This window comes from Pinus tabuliformis, chromosome 4_1 (genome assembly GCF_031772625.1).
Source record: "Pinus tabuliformis cultivar Carrire ecotype Pingquan chromosome 4_1, CPIR1, whole genome shotgun sequence".
NCBI lineage: Eukaryota > Viridiplantae > Streptophyta > Pinopsida > Pinales > Pinaceae > Pinus > Pinus tabuliformis.
This window is the reverse complement of record NC_142303.1, coordinates 370,528,226-370,543,950: the sequence shown is the minus strand read 5'-3', so window position 1 is coordinate 370,543,950 and position 15,725 is coordinate 370,528,226.

Below are 15,725 nucleotides of genomic sequence, written 5' to 3'. Positions count from 1 at the left end.
AAAAAACTACTTACCCAGCCTACTTACCTAGCATTTTTTCTTCTTTTTGCATGGGTGCACTTGGACTTGTAGACCCTGATTATCCTTTTTTCTTTTGACTGCCCTCCTATCTGAATGTACCCTTATATCATCCAGGGGCTCAGATTAAGCTGTTGCGCACCCTTGTTTCTCTACCTATCTACAAATCTACCAAGATTAAGCTGTTTGGACAAATATTCATTCTCTATATTCTACAATAAGAAATTGAAACCTAGGGAAGCCAAGATTAAGCTATTTGGACTTCCCTTAACTGAAAAACTCATCAAAATGGATTAACTCATCAAAATTTGGAATACAACAGTGGCATTTAGACTGGCACACTTTCATGGCCTCTTCTTTGGCCTCTTTCTAGAAATATGGAACCTTGCAACATGAAAAGATGACATATTTGGTACTTTCAACTGTCAATCATGAAATATGAACACCTATTGTGATAGGAGGCTAAAGATAGTACCAAATTTTCTATTGAATGGATTCCATTAATTGATGCAGCTCTTAATTCTATCATTATGAACTCGAGAAATATTTTATTAGATAACTTGGCTATGTCCATTAGAGAATATAAACATAATGTAACTATCACCTCTCAGGTTATCCCTCCTTTTTATATGAGTGGATATGTGATGGACGTTATATGTTTTTTTTCAATTTTTCCAAACAGGGTTTGGAAATGGACTCTACACAACCCCACTCCTATCGATGTTTATCATAAGGTTTTGTGGGAATCATAATTTAACTCCCACTTTTACAAAACCTATCATGGTGCTATGTTACCAATTCACCAAAATATTTTTGATAATAAAGGCCCCAGGCTATCAGAGGAAGCTAAAATAGACAACTTTCCGGTGGCAAGATGGTTTGGTGAAGAGTCATTTACTTATGTTAGAGTTTTTGGGAGTATCACAACTCCTCATGTTCTTCCAATATATGTTCTTGATAATTATTGGCAAGATAAATTTCCTATCAAATAGTGCGGGATGGTATTACCAAAACCTTCAAAGGAATGAAGAAATCTATCTAGCCTACCTTCCCAGTGTAATGTGGTGCTTTTGCATTACATGATTTTTGTCATGTGGCAAAGGAGATACAAAATATCACATCCCTGAATTTGGCTACTATGCCAAGCAGACAGGACGACCCTAACAAGGTCACCTAGAAATTCACTACCATGGTTAAAATTAGACAATTTACTCATGAGAACAATGATTTAGATGATCTCTTTGAGTCAGCTGAAAGATTTTTGTAGGTCTTACATTTGGCATCCATAAAACAGAGCCCAAAAGACATCAGTCGCTTTCATATATACAACAAAAAAAAGATAACAAAGGTCCCCTTGGACCTATTGCAGATAAAAGAAACAAGTAAATGAAGAGAACCCACTCCCAACGTAATCCTAGAGAAAGGTTCCGAGCATAATTCTAATATGGAATCTCAAGGAAAATCGGTTCAAGGTTCAAAAAATTCTGAACATCAATCTCAGGATATGGAAGAAAACCCCAAGAAAAACACTTAGGAGGACACCGAGAAAAGTGCTAAAGAAACAGCCAAAAAGGCCTCAACTGAGGAACACATGGAGTCTAACTCCACACAAATTCATGCAGAAAAGACCAAAGTCATTGATCTAGATCAAGAATGGGAGAAATTTAACAAAAATCTCCAAGTACAGCAAACAGAGATGAGTCTTGAAGGAATGTTTGGATTTCAGACTCCTCAACAGACTCAACAAGTCATAAGCACGGAGACAAAAATACAAGGGGTTACAACTACTGAAGATATTGAGATCATCCCAGTCTACCAAACTTCGGAGATTGTTCGAAAAATTGAGGAAATACCCCCAGTAGGTATATTCTACAACCCAACATACAAGTCTGTAGTGAAGAGGCAAAGAAAGAAGAGGAAATTGGATACATCAGCAGCAAAAATTCTTGAAAATGAATCGATGGAGGTAGTATGGAAAGACATCCCCATCGATCCAATAGAAAACCTTACTAATCTATCACAATTTGCAAGTGCTTATGTAACTTCGACAATTGATAAGGCAGTTGAAGTTCAACTTTTTCTCAAAGAAAAAGAAGAAAGAATTCAGTTGTTGGAACAACAACTTGAACATATGAGATTACAACATCAAGTAGACATCACAAAAAAGGATTCACAAATTAATCAAATGTAGACTGTAATAGATAAACTCAGAGATAGCCCTCAAACATAGGAATTTGTTAAAGAGGCACTTGACCTAAAATCTATGTTATCATAGCAACAAGAAGTATTCTGCGAGAAAATATCATTGATCAATCCATATTGTGAAACAAGGGATTCATTAACCAGTCAAGTCGTTGATAAGATATTAGAATATGAATAGGTCAATAAGAAAATTTCAGAGTTTATTTCTTGGCAAGAATCAGAAGAAGGTAGAAAGGCTAACTTACCAAAGATCAAGGAGTCCCAAAAATATATTCTATTCACATATTGGGACATATAGTTAAAGCAAGAAGAAATGGCAACAACTAGAGCAGCTAGCACAACAAATAATATAATTGAAGTTGTGATTGAAAACCTTCATAGTGCCAATATCATCAATGAATGCAAGACAGAAATTCTCCCAAACTTCAAACAGTTAGAGAAACAGTGGAAAGAGACCGCCAAAATGAAAGAAAAGGTAATAAAAAGACTGTCCTAGCTTGACAGAGAAACTTATAGGCAGTTTGACGTTCTAAAAATTCCCACTCAAAAGATGGTGCCACCAATCTCCAATGTTGTATTTACGGGGCAATTAAGATATAGAATTGGTCAACCACCCCAAGTGAAGCCAATGATAGATATTTTCAAATTGAAGGACCGAGTGGATGATTAGAACCATTCAAGTTGGAAAATGTCATCATCAATTTTATTTTTATTTTAGCTTTTATTTTACTTATACTGAGGAAGGTTGTTTGAAACCTCCTTAGCTTTTTGTGTAATAACCTATTTTTGATACATATTTTGTATTATTTAAACCTCTCTCATGCATTTAGAGAGAGGTACAAAATTTTATCAAAAAGGCTTTGCAAAGGCTTGCAGTTCTGTACTTTTGTGACTGTCTTGATGAAATAATTGGAACAAGGTCTTGATTTTCTTAGAAAGTGAAGTATACTCTACTAAATTTGCACTTTTATACTCTTAGAGTATATTTAGTTGAAAGGAAGCAGATCAATATTACCGACTTCATGAGTAGAACCTCTCATATACGATACTTATATCTTTATGGTTGAGTTTTGTTTATGAATTAGCAGCAATATTTTCTTTTATTGTATTATGTATGAAATCCGAGCTACATTTTGACATTATAGCACTTTTGTAAAATGTTTTAGTTGTAATTACTTATTAAGTACATGTGCAATTGATATATGTGATATAGTTTTCAAAATTATTTTTCCTAACTAACTAGTCAAAATAATTATCATTAATGATCTCATCTCTTATAGAAATTGAATGATCTTTATTACCTATTTATCTAAGATATCTTTGTAGATCACATGATTTAAGTTATTCCCCAGGTATATATTAAGATAAATGTTATAATAGATAACTGCATGTGTTTTTTGTTTAATTAAATCATTTTAGTTAATTCATTTCCCATTATACCTTATTTCAAACCACAATCATCATCCTATCAATTCTTGCTGGGAAACTGGTACCATTATCCCCATGTGGAGCCACCATATCGGAAAAGGAGCCACTTCCAAGGTCAGGACCAATTGGTTATCCCCCATGTTGTTACAATGGAATTATCAGGATTCATCTTTTGGCGTTAGAAGCAGGCCGATGACTGTGAATGGCAAAGAGGACTGATCATAAATCAGAAAGCCATCCTAAGAGCCATTCCCCCTCTAGATCTCCTCCAACTTCTAGATTCCCATCTAGAACTACAATCCTAATTTCAGAAGTTGAGCAAACCTATCCAAAATATCCTAGTGAATATCAGAGAATACCTTCTTCAAACTACAACCATGAACCCCCAGAAGTTCATACTTTGATAGAGAAGTTAGAGAAAATCTCTATTTCAGCTGAAAAACTTGCAAGATCTCAGTCATTTGAAGGAAGTGTTTCCTCTTTTCTACAACCAAAATGAACTTGACTCGTTCTCAAAGTGACAAGACTGGAATTCCTACTTTTGAATTTCCCATTCCTTCTTTCTAAAAGAAAACCAAGAAATATGAATCGCAGACATCCACTAGCGAGGTTTTATCTAATTCTCCACCTCAAACTCCTTCAGTCCTTCCAGTCATTCCAACAACTTCCATTCCAACTACTGGTGCTAGTTCTTCTAGTTCAAGCACCCAATATGCCTCTCCTTCAACTAAAACTCTACCCATATCCTCCTCCACTCAAACCCCTCCTATCATATCATCCACTCAAAGTCCAATGGTAGGACAACAACCACCATCACGAGTACAACCATGGAATAATATCAGTGTTGTATCGATGGCATCTCATCTTCACCCTCTTCCTAAGCATCCTTAAATATGGTTGCCAAAATTTAGTCATGATGATCAACTACCAGCTGAGGAACATCTCCATAACTATATGTTGACCATCAATTTAAATGAAGTCAATGAAGAAGACTGCGTAGTCAGATTATTTCCATATACTCTTACAGGATTAGTAGGATCCAGGTACTTTTCGTTGCCTCCTCTCTCCATAACTAGCTAGGATATGTTCGAAGAACAACTCCTAGCTAATTTTGGAGATGATAGAACCACTACATCTCTCATCAATTAATTGTCCAATCTAAAGGCTAAGACGGGAGAAAAGATCAAACATTTTAACTCCAGATTCATCAAACTACTCAATAAAATTCCAACTATGTCAGCCCTCGGTGTTGATGTTCAAATTGAGTGGTACATATCTTCTCTTCCTTCCAATATAGCCATTTTTGTAGATAGAGTGAATTTGGCCACATTAGCTGAGAATGTGAAGGAAGCCCTGTCTATAAAGAAATGCATAGTTTCTCTTGAAAAAAGACCTCTCAGGAAGACATAAAATATAAGAAAGTTAATTTCACAGATGAATCTAAAAAGAAAACCTCAAAATGTCCTTTTGATCTTGAAGGCCTTTAGAAAGTAGTGAAAACCATGTCTAACAAAATGGTTGAAATGAAGAAACAAGTTGTTGAATCCTTTTTTGCCAAAAACCCTTTAAGATATTTTAGGAGCAATTATTATTCTAGTCCTCAGCCACCAAATACCATATCTAATGCTGAGTTTGACTTCGAAGAAGAGGAAGAAGAAAACACAATGATAGATGAAGAAACTGAAGAAGAAGAAGAGGTAGTCGAACTAAATGGGATGTAGGACTTTATACTTTCAAATGAAGAAGAATAAGAAGCTTTGGTTGCTAGCACTAGAAGCAAAGGGCCTACTGATATGAATCAGTCAAATCAAAAGCAGAAAACTCCAACTCCTGTTGCTAAAGAAAAAATAATTAGCAAAAAGACTTCTCCTAAGGCTTCACAGCTAAATCCATCTTCATCAAATCTTGCATCAAAGACCTCGTAGTTATTGATACCATGGAGTATAACATTGTGGAAGACATGAAGAAAACTAGGGCCAATAGTTCACTACATGGACTTAGAAATCTGAAGCAACAACATAAAATACTACCTAGAGAACTAAATGCAGTTCCTACTTCTCCCCTGCTTGATGTTGTTGTATCTCAAGCTACTAATGGCATGGGTAAACCCCCCACTCCTTCAAACAAAGTCGACCCTACAGATGTCATCCTAATTGGTTATAAATCTAATTCACACACGCTTCCTTTCCTCTTATGCTATGAAATTTCCAATAGGAAACTTCATAATTGTTTAATTGATTTAGGATCCTCTTCTAATATAATACCGAAAATGGTCTGTACCAAGTTAAACGTCACTCCTAAAAAAAATTTTGTTCACATAATACAACTTGATAGAACCAAAGTAGAGGTTTTAAGGGAATTAAATTCAGTTAACATTCGCCTTTCCTCAAATCTTAATGGTTGTCAAATAATTGATATATTGGTCATTGACATTCCTGAATTCTAAGGTCTAATTCTAAGTAGAGTTTGGTCTGAGAAATTCCATGGATATATTTCTATACAACAGTCTGACATGTGACTGCCTTACAATTGAAAGCCAAATCAAATTCAAGTTGACTGAGAGAAACACCTAAAACATACAATGACTGATTTCGAAGGTGATAATGAGTCGATAGCATTCAATAATAACATTATTGGGAATTATTCGACTAATTCATTTTAGGGAAATTTAAAGCACATGAGTTTCCCTTTCTGGATAATGTTGTCATCTCATAGGTTGAAAATTTCTCATAGAGAGATGCTTCCAAGTGCAAAAAAATTGTAAATAAACCTGTAGTTAACACTTTATTTTGGACTTTATACTTTGATGGTTCCAAATCTAACGATGGTGCAGGAGTTAGTTGCATCTTAATCAACCCAGAAGGAGAAAATACCATGTTAGCTTGCAGATTAGAATTTGAATGTACAAATAATACCGCAGAATACGAGGCATTGGTTCAAGGATTATACAAAGAAATTGGCCTCAACATCAAATATTTATAGGTTTTTGGAGACTCGGAAATTTTCATTAAATAGGTAAGAAATACTATCCACTTCCTTTCTGGACATCTTAAGCATTATCAATCATTAGTCTAGGATCTTACATCACATTTTTTGGAATTTAATATTTCTCTTGTACCTAGACTGCAAAATGCTAGTGCCGATCTGTTAGCTAATGTTGCATCAAAACTCATACCATTTGAGGATTGTAGTCCTGATAGATTTTCCATTGAATTAATTTTTAGACCATCCATTCCCATCAATGCTAGTAATTGGTGATCCTTTAACGATGATTATGATATTGTAAATTTTCTAACATCGGAGGAGTCATACGATGACCAAATCATAGATGAAAATGAGCATGACATTTAGTTAAATTAGAATGTTGATGATAATCCAATGCCCAAATCTGTAGTCAAATTAGAAGATATTTATGATCTCAAAGATAGATTTAAGAAGGTAACTAATGCAAAAATCGAAAGCTCCACCCTGAGAGTTGAATTAGTGAACCTTGGAACTGATGACAAGCCTCAGAACATTAATTTAGGTTCTGGTCTATCCTCTGATGAAAGATCATCATTCATTCGATTGTTAAATAAATACAAAGGTATCTTTACCTGAGATTATTCTCATCTCAAAACTTATGATACCTTTGTTATACAACACACAATTCCTATGATCTCTAATGATAAACCAGTGGAGCAGCTAAGGAAAATTCACCCGAATCTGGAAAGTAAAATGAAATCGGAGTTGAATAAACTCCTTAAAGCCAAAATCATATTTCCTGTTAGGCATTCGAAATGGTTGTCCAATTTAGTGCTTGTTAGGAAAAAGAATGGAGACATTCGTATATGTATATATTCTATAAATTTAAATAAAGCATGCCAGAAAGACAACTTTCCACTGCCAACCATGGAACAAGTGCTGCAATCAGTAGCCATTTCTGAGCTCATGTCATTTCTTGATGGATTTTTGGGATATAACAAAATCATGGTACATCTAGATAATAAATTGAAAACCACGTTTAGAACTAAATGGGTAACATATGCTTATCAAAAAATTCCTTTTGGTTTGATTAATGCAGGTGCCACATTTTGAAGATCTATGGATATAACCTTTAAAGGACTCATTAACAAAAAAAAAATTATTTACCTTGATGATATCACTATCTATTCCAAGATCAGAAGAAACCATTTAAATGACCTTAAGAAGATCTTTGATTGATGAAAAACATATGAGATCTCGCTTAATCCAAAGAAGTCTTATTTTGTCTTAAGTGAAGGTAGGCTTTTAGGATTTGTCGTATCAAAAAAGGGTATTTATATCAATCCAGAAAGGATTAAGGAATTTGAGAAAATATCCTTACCCCATAATAAGAAATCAATGCTTTCTTTACTTGGTCAAATAAATTTTGTAAAAATATTTGTCCCTGACTTTTCACAAATAGTTTTACCTTTATAGTCTGTGATTAAGAAAAACTCAGTTTTCAAGTGGGGTCACAATGAAAGAGAAGCATTTGATTTATTCAAACAATCTATTGTCAACATTCCCTCCTTAACAACTCCCAATTTTTCCAAAAATTTTGTTTTATACATATTTGCATCAGAAACATCATATGATGTCCTTTTGACATAGCTCAATGATCAACAGATAGAAGCACCAATCTCATTTTTTATCTCAAATCTATACGGTGCTGAATTAAATTACTCCCCTGTGGAAAAATAGGCCTTTGCTGTTTTTAAGTCAATAAATAATTTCAGACCATTTCTCCTTAAAACTCACACCAAAATCATAGTTCCATTCTTAGCAGTAAGGTAATTACTGGTGCAAAGAGAAGTAGGAGAAAAAAGGGCCAACTGGGTAACTGTACTACAAGAATATGATGTCAAAATTAGACCAGCTAAAATTGTTAGGGGTCAATGTTTTTGCGAAATGTCAGCTGGAGCATCCAACTTACCAGCAAAAGAAGATTTAGGTGATGATATACAAATATTGGAGGTAAGCCTCAATGATACTAAATCTCAATATGTTGATCTCATATTTTATTTAAAAAAATGATATGCCCCTATGCAGCTTAGTTACAAAAGGAAATGGGCTCTGAGATTGAAAGAAAAGCAATATGAAATCATCAATGATGTTTTTTAAGAAAAAAAAGACCCTGTTTTGATAAGGTGCCTTGAAAAATCTAAGGTAGAAAAAGTTTTGCAGGAACTTCATGATGGAATAGCTGGTGAAAATTTTGGAGGAGACACAATAGCACATAAAATCCTACATGTTGGCTATTACTAGCCAACCTTGTTCAAGGATGCACACGAATATGTAGGGAAATGCAAAACCTGTCAAATTGCTACTGGAAGACAAAGGAAACCTGCATTGCCATTACAGTCAGTCAATATTGAACAACCATTTGAGCAATGGGGACTAGACATAATAGGTGAGATCATTCCTCACTCTTCAAAGCAACATAGATACATCCTTACAACAACTGATTACTTTACTAAATGGGTGGAAGCAATTCCACTAAAGGTAGCCAATTCTGAGAAAATTATCGAATGTATTGATCAATTTATCATTACTAGATTAAGCCTACTGAATTCCTTGATGTTTGGCAACGTATCTTACTTCACAGGCAACACTATGAAAAAATTCACTCTCAAAAGAGGTTTCAAACTTAAGTATTCAACTAACTATTATCCTCAAGGAAATGGTTTAGCAGAATCAGCCAATAAAAACCTCATTAGGATCATTAAACAAACTATTGATCAAATTCAAAGAAACCAACATAAATCTCCAACATTTCCTCTATGGGCAGATCGGATAACACAAAATGCCTCAATAGGCACTTCTCCATTTAATCTAGTCTATGGGAAAGAAGTTGTTCTTCCTACAAATATAATTATTCCCTCTCTAGCCCTAGTTCAATTTATTGAAGAAAATCCTTATTCTTCTTTGCAATTAGGGCAATCAAAAATCATCAAACTCGAAGAAGAAAAAGAGAAAGCCAAAATCATACATGGCCATTGTCAATAATTAGTTAAATCTTCCTTTGATGCAAATGTTGTGAGCCCAAAATCATTTCAACTTGGAGACCTTGTATTGAAGTGGGATAAAGCACATGAGGAAAAAGGTAAGCATACCAAATTCCAAAGAATGTGTCTTGGAACATTTCATATTACAGAACATATCCGCCCATCAATGTTTCTATTGCAAGATTTATCAGGTAGGAGAGAATTTGTGACTGTGAATGGGAAAATTTGAAGAAAATATTTTTCATAGGATACAACCTCTTATATCTCCTACACACTATCACATTTCCCTTCTTTCATTTTTTTCTTTCTAGAAAAATAAATGTTGAATAAGTATTTACTTTTGGCCTCACAATAAATCTTTTGGAAATATTTTGATTTTTTGCTTTTAAAAGTGGAGATTGTTAAGGAAATAATTATAACATTTGAAAATTAGCTAAGTTCAATCTCTTTGAATTTTTCTATTTTCCACCAGAATTATTTATTCTTTGACAAACATCCAACTTTATAAAAAAAATGTGTTCTACTATCAGTCAAGAAAAGTATCTTTAACAAAGTAAAGACTCTTAGCAGATAAGCATCTTCAACTTTATAATTTTCATCCAAAACTCTTAAGGATCCAATGGTTCTCCCCATCAAGTAAACATTTCTCTTTTTAGAGTGTAATTCTAAACTATACTAAAACTTAAAATATAAGAGGTCTCATCAAGAGCCTACTTAACATGTTCATAGGGAAATAATAGACTGACATTACCAAATACTGCATACCAAAACAGGGTAATGGCTTGATATTATTTTAATATTAAGACAAGGGGTCTGATCATGAGCCACCTTGTTCATTTGAATTACAACTGTTGAATTCCATTGTCACTATTTGGCCACCAAACCAAGACAATGACTTTTAAGTAATAAAAAGAAAAAATTTGTAAAAAAATAAATTGTTTAAGAAAAAGAAAAAGGAGAGATTTTGGATTTAACTCTAAAAATTGCACTCTTATTTGAATGGGACATTGAACCATTGTTGGTTAAAAGGTAACCTTGTCGAGGCTATGGATACTTGCTGGAAGCAGAGGCTCTACCTGTGACAAATGAGTACATTTAAGAGTTGACCTACAAAAGCCCCCTACTTTATTTTTAAACTAAGTCAGGACTGATATAGACAAAGGAATTTTCATTTTTAAGAGGATTTCAAATTAATTGTAATTAGGTGAGTTTGATTTTATTCAAAGAAATGTTACTTATCTTAAAATTCATGCAATTCCTATTTCCTGAACTATCTTTACTTTGAAAGTTTTAGAAATTTCAAAAGTATGAGAGATAACTGGTTCTTCGAGTGAATCACCAACTATTGTACTCCTCAGCAACCCCCTCCCCCACCATTTATTACATAATAGTTAGTATTGTATTATTAAATGGGTAGCCTTGAAAAAAATTTCAAAAAACTTAGAAAATTAGATCTTTGCTTTAAATCCATTCGGAATAAAACCTTTGATGGACTTAATATTATAGGTTTAAGGCTTCTTCGATCTGCATTTTTTGTGGTGATATCTTCCAGAGTCATCGCATTCATGTTTTTTTGTAATCGACGTTTCGAACCAACTTCTGTGGTTCATCATCAGGATTAGATGAATGAATAAGTCATAGATTAATGGGGTAATAAATAGTGGAGAGGGTTGAGATGGGAATGGATGGAGCCGATAGGTTTAATAATTATATGAAACAGATTTAGTTTAATTTATTGGTTTTATTAATTATTATTAATTTTTTATTAATGATGATTAAATTTTGACAATTGTATTTTTAGTTATTGATTAAATGACTAAAAAATAATTTATGACTTAATATTATTAATAATTATCATGTAACCAATTGTTTTCTGCACAACTAATTAGTTTTTGTTAATTACAAGATTTTAATGATTAATATTTAGTATTGACAATAATTTTTAATTGTTGAATTGAGGCTTCTGTGATCCATATCAGGTTTATGAGAAATTCTTCAGCATAAATCACAGGATAAATCATTTGTCGACGCGTTTCGAACCAACAAGTGTGGTTCATCATCAGGACAAGTTGAAGAAACAGATCCAGCTTAGCATGTTAAATAGTCTGAGCAGAGACTCCAACAACCATCTTGACTAACGGCTAATTTTGACTTTAGGACCAGAGTCAAGATTTAATTGAAGTTAGTTAAATTAAGTGAATAAATAAAAATATAAAATAATTTAAAATTGTTGAAGGTTAGTTAGAAAGTTTTTAAAAAATTATAATTTGTTTTTTAATGGGACTTAAATAATAAGTATAAATATATAAAAGAAATATATACAAAGGTTAGTTAGAAAAAAATTGAAATATACATAAAATTAATAATGAATTTTAATTACGAAAGTAATAAAAGGTAAAAAGATTTTATTTCATTTTAAATAAATAAATAAATTCAAAAAATAAATAATAAAAAAATAAAAATAAAAATAAAATAAAATAAAATAAAATAAATAAAATATAAAAAAATAAAATATAAAAAAAAAAAAAAAAATAATAATAATAATAATAATAATATTAATATTAATAATAAATAAATAAATAAATAAATAATAATAATAATAAATAAATAAATAAATAATAATAAATAAATAAATAAATAAATAATGATAATAATAATAATAATAATAATAATAATAATAATAATAATAATAATAATAATAATAATAATAATAATAATAATAATAATAATAATAATAATAATAATAATAGTAGAATAAGCGAGCGAGGAGGAAGGAAAAAATAAGGTGCCCAGGAAAAATGGCGAAATAAAGGGGAACCAATGAAAGCAAGAAAGGGCAAGACGAGGAAGAAAGGGCTGGGATCCAGCAGCTACTGATCTTCCAGCCGTCATCTCTATTGAGATTGCTCGGCCTTCTTTCAATTTCAATAGCTTCTCTGAATTTACGGTGATGGAACTGAGCAACCTTGGCAATAACCTTGGCCTCCTCAATACACACTTGATGCTTGGTCTTTTCCGCATGCTCTGCCAACGCTGAAGACTTGGTTCTTCCATGTCTTAGGTCCGCTGCATGTTCGCTAATCCTTTGATGGATGGAGTGCCCTGTTTCCCTAATATAGGGGGTCCCACAAGAACCGGGGATCAAGTAGACACCCTTCATATCTTTAGGATCAATGGGATCTTTCACTGATATGAGGGATTTGCGAATAATGTTGAGGGGCCTGAAGGTTGAGGGAATATCATACTTCTTAAGAATCCGAGAAATACTTTTTAAATGTTGCATGATTAAAAATATTAAATTACAATTAAAAATTGATATTTAATAATGATCATGAACTAACTTAATCTTAAATGCATTACTAATTCAATTTTTATTATTTTCTTTTCAAACCATGATTGAAATAATAAATAATAATTAATTAGAACTTAATTTTATAATGATAATGAACTATCTTAATCTAATTTTCACAATTTATGGAAATATATAATTTTCCTAATTGATAATGATTAAAAATATTTTTTAGTGATGTTTCTAAGTCTTGATGCTTATAGACTATTATTATATCTTTTTTAATTATTAATTATTAAGATATTTTGTTAATGATGTTCCTAAGGCTTGATGTTTATAGACTATTATAGTATCTTTATTAATTACTAATTATTATGCATTGATTTATAAAGTTATCTGGTTTTTAAAATATACTTGATTGGGATTGAGTTAACTAAGCTTTAATTAAAATCAAGATGAATTTAATTGTAATATAAATTTAAGGATTGAAAGAGTCAATTGATACATTCTTGATTATTTTTATTTATTCAAATATTATTTTAATAATTTTTAGGGTTTGGTATACGGTAAGGAGGACCAAGTGATAATGGGGCAGGGAGCATATAGGAGCATTAAGATATTAAGCCAAATTACTTTATGACCAAGCATTCTTGCCTTATAAAAAATCGTATGATCCCAAAGTAACAAAGGTTATTCATGGGTCGAAGTCTACGAAACATGATAAACGAACCCCATTAGAAGATTGAAGGTAGCATTAAACTCTTTTATAAACCTTAAGGCATAGCGTATTCTTTATAATGTAAAGTACTTATTGTTGGCATTATGATTCAGGTGTTGTACTTGATGGCAAACGCCTTCAGGTGGTAAATCAAGAAGGACGCAGGAAATTTTGTTTAGCAAGCGCGTCCCCGCAGGTATTCCATACAGAACCCGCGTCTAGGGACGCCGGCCAGCCGTTCAGAAGGTGCGTCCGCCCAGTGCACACATTTCAAGGTAGAGAAAAACTCGTAGGGGCTTCTTGTGTGGTATCTAGCCGACGGTTGCGTGTTTCTCTGGTGTCGGCTCGTGGTATTGTTCCACGCTTTGGGGAGAAGCTTGCCTATATAAAGCAAAGGAGTTCATTTGGATTAAGCATCATCTTGGTTGATCATCTCTTGGTGTGATCTAGTCCATATCTTTAAGGGTAAATCTTCTAATGGACTACGATCTATATGGCGCATGATCAGATCTGTGGATCTGAGTGTTTGGGTTGGTTCTGAAGTCCTCTTATCTTCTATATCTAAAGGGACGCAGATTCAGTGAAGGGAAAGTGCGCCGGGACGCAGTACAGTAAAGGATAAGGTGCGTCTCTGAAGCGAAGGACGCGGCGCGACTGTGGTATTGGGTGCGTCTCTGAAGCGAAAGACGCGGCGCGATAGTGTTGATGTGTGCGTCGGTCGCTGACAAGCAAAAGGAACAGTGCGTCTGCACGCAGATCAGCATAAGGTATACTGCGTCCAGTCGCAGGCCACAGAAAGAAAATATGCGTCCCTGTCTCAAGATGATCTGTTAACTGTATATTTCTGTTCATAAGGTGTTCTGGGTTGTTTCTGTAATTACTGATCTGATATCTGTAGTAGACTGTATCTGTTGTATACTTGTTGATCATTTTGAAAAGAAGTAGGGGGTTGTAGCTCCCTTCCAGGAGAAGTCTGGAAAACGAGAAAGAGTTGTAGCTCTTTGCAGGTTGCAGCCTGCGTGCTGGTAAAGGACTGCACCAGTACAAAATCATTGTAAAAAGAATTTCTTGAAAGAAGATAGAGACATTATTGCAGCAGGTGGTTTTTCTCCCGCATTGGGTTTCCACCTTACATCTTGTGTTCTTTGGTGTGACTGTCTATTTTCTTTATTCATGCTCATTGTTTTATGGTACTGATATGCAAGAATATTTCAAAAGATCAAATAAGGAAGATTTGGTAAATTGCTAGATAATACTGATTCCCCCCCCCCTCAGTATTATTTCCAACAATTGGTATCAGAGCGGGTCCTTCAGAACAGCTTGATCGCTTGAAGGTAGATCGTTCATCATGAGCAACTACGAGAGAGAAGCATCAATCAGGCCACCCGTCTTCGATGGAACAAACTTCAATTATTGGAAGGTAAGAGTTACTGCATATCTTCAATCTCTTGGTACAGAAGTTTGGAACATTGTAGAATCAGGCTATGCCTTTCCTTCAGTTACTCCTACAGATCCAGCTGAGAAAAAGCAGTATGAAACAAATGCAAAAGCAGTCAGCACTCTATTAGGAAGTATATCTCAAACAGAGTTCATGAAGGTCATGCACTTCAAATCAGCAAAAGAGATATGGGACAAAATGATCACTAGCTATGAAGGAGATGAACAGGTAAAAGAAGCTAAACTTCAAACTCTCAGGATTCAATATGAGACTCTCAAGATGTATAATGATGAAAGTGTGGCTAATTATTTTCTTCGAGTAGATGAGATTGTTAATTGTATGAAAAATTTGGGTGAAGAAATAAAAGAGACTATAGTAGTTCAAAAGATTCTAAGATCTTTATCTCCCAAGTTTGAATCTAAAGTTTCTGCAGTAGAAGAAAAGGAAAATCTCCGTGTTCTCACTATGTCTCAGCTGCATGGAATTCTAACTGCTTATGAAATGAGAAAGGGAGGTCCATCAGATAGAAGGGAAGCTGCTTTTAAAGCATCAGGCAAAGAAGATCACTATGAAGCATGTCATGTTCCAGAAGAAGAGGAAGAAGAATCAAACTTTGTCAGAAAT